The 2,355-nt window shown below is 49.2% G+C and overlaps 1 pseudogene; it reads left to right on the forward strand.

Annotated features, from left to right (window-relative positions):
• Positions 1-1,865: 1,865 nt before the first annotated feature.
• On the forward strand, positions 1,866-2,023 carry LOC145285390 (U2 spliceosomal RNA; annotated as a pseudogene).
• The last annotated feature ends 332 nt before the right edge of the window (positions 2,024-2,355 follow it).

A 2,355-nucleotide genomic window follows, 5' to 3' on the forward strand; every position in this document is an offset into this window, starting at 1 on the left:
TTAGCGAGGGAGGCTTGGGGATGCCTGATCTGCGCAGCCATCAACACGCAGAAAGACTGGCGTTCCTGAGTCGGACACTGATAGAGGAGGCACCCTGGGTTCCGGCCGTGGAGCACGCTTTCCCACGGCTATTAACCGACCCCGCCGCCGAAGGTCGCCGTCGACCAGCGGGGGAAGGGCGCTTCCTGACCGAATGCCGAGCCGCCCTTAGGGCATTGCCGGGGTCCAGTGACCTTGCACGGCCTAGGTGGAGGCTATATGAGGATTTAGTGGAGGGTTCCGCGAACGATCCGCTGGTGGAGCGGCTACATCTGTCGAGGGGGGAGGTTCTCTCGCTTTGGAGTTGGGCGCCTGCCAGGAGCTACATCAATAACGCAGACTTTTCTATAACATGGAGGCTAGTCCGGGATGCGTTGCCTCTCTTCGACCGACTTGCCAGGGATTTCAGGGATCCAGATTATTATTTTCCCCCGTGCCCACGCTGCAACGATGAGAACGAGGACGAAACGCGTGAACACGCGTTCTTTCTTTGCAGCGGGGTGCGGAGTCTCTGGAGGTATGTCGAAGGGGTAACGGCTCGCATCGACCCCGAGCGGTCGGTGTCACTTGATTTAGCGTACGTGGTCGACAATGTGGACCCGCCGTTTATCAGGGAGAAACGGGCGGTGTTTCTGGTGATACTGGCTGTAGCTAGGTTAGTGACGTGGGTTTCACGTCTAGACATCGTCTATGCGGGGCGGGCTGTTTCCAATCAGGATCTGGTTGTTCGTTTTAAGCACCAACTTAAAACGAAAGTCAGATGTGATTGGGAAAGGTTGCCCCGCATCGACTTTGATAGAAGATGGGTGCACAACACTAGTTTGTGCATCCGACGAGGAGCTAGGTATGAGCTTGTGTTTCCACCCTAGTGGTATTCTTCTGGAGGTGCTGAAGTTTCGATTGTCGTGCACTCGGAACCCAGCCCCTTCATATGTTAATACGGGGTTTACCCCGTAATCATGGGTAGGAGTACGTTTGCTAGTTAGGCGGAGTAACCACCTAGAGTTGAAAGCTGATACTTTATTTAGGGCCTAGACTAGGGTGAATGTGAGTTGGATCCTGTCCCCTTTAGATCTTTGTTTTTTGATAGATTGGCACTAGGAGAGCTTCCAAAGATGCCCAAAGTCCACCAGTTTTATTTTGTCTTCGGCCTGATTTTACCCCTTACGTACATTATCTTGGAAGACGCCATCCATCCCTCATATCCCCGACCCTAAGTTATTTTTCTTACAAGTCCCTATTTCCTCCACTCCCCCCTAGGAAACGACCTGCTTGCTTTCACCCTTTCCCCCCGGGGGAAGTGGACCGGAAGACAGTAGGAGTTTCATACGACAGACCAGCCGTTAGGTAGGGAGGGTCCCCTTACTAACCCGCCCCCATAGGCATTTTATTGAGTTTGTTTTCTTTTTCTTTCTTTTTGGGTGTATTCTAGTTTGCCCCCCTCCCCATCATCTCACCCCCATTTATTTTTTTGGAAAAAAAAAAAAAAAAAAAAATACTTTAAGTTTGTAAATATCATTTTTGTTTTGTTTTTGTACATATTTCTTTCTCTTACAGTACGAGAGTCGCCCGCCATCCCGATAAGCTGGGGAGCTGTCTTTTTAAGTAGGTCCTGCTAAGAATGTAGGCGGTTGTGGTATGATAGAATCTAGTATAGGTGTTTCTAAATAAAATACTTGCTTTCCAACGCAAGTCTAGTTAGCAAATTTAGCAAAGTCCCGTTTTCTTCCCCACTTCCCCCTTACTGGCCTTGTGCCTAAGTTGTATCGGACCCCAAATAAGGGCCTGGCAGTAGATAATGCCAGGTCCGGGGCCGATAGGACTAAATAAATTCTCGGCCTTTTGGCTCTGATCAAAGTGTAGTATCTGTTCCGGCAGATGCTGCACTTAAGATGATTTGTACCAGTCAATGGAGGGGAAACCCTCTATACTAGGACAATTATTATTTTTGGTAACCAGAGTGCCCCCTTTTTGCCTACTTTTAGGGGAGCTGGTTTTTACCTCACATTAAAAACGGCCTTGTGCCTAATTTGCTCAGTGGGGGAGCAAATAAACACCATCTGTTCTCAGTGCTTACTGCGGTCTGCCTCAAAGTCGAGTTGGGAGCTCTTAAGCTATTAGCTTAGAGTCTTTTTGCTTGTCTATTGCAAGGACCAGCCCCTACTTGGGGATTTGGACCCGCAAAGACCTGTTTTTGTTTTTATTGTTGTTTTTGTTATTGCCCATCCTGGGCAACTACTAATCGTTACTGTTTTCCTTCTTTTTGCAGATAGTCCGGGGTCCAGCTAGCACTTAAGCAGCCGGCAGGGCCAAGGG

The sequence above is a fragment of the Euprymna scolopes genome, chromosome 9 (genome assembly GCF_053919585.1).
Source record: "Euprymna scolopes isolate OS-2025 chromosome 9, ASM5391958v1, whole genome shotgun sequence".
Classification (NCBI taxonomy): domain Eukaryota; kingdom Metazoa; phylum Mollusca; class Cephalopoda; order Sepiida; family Sepiolidae; genus Euprymna; species Euprymna scolopes.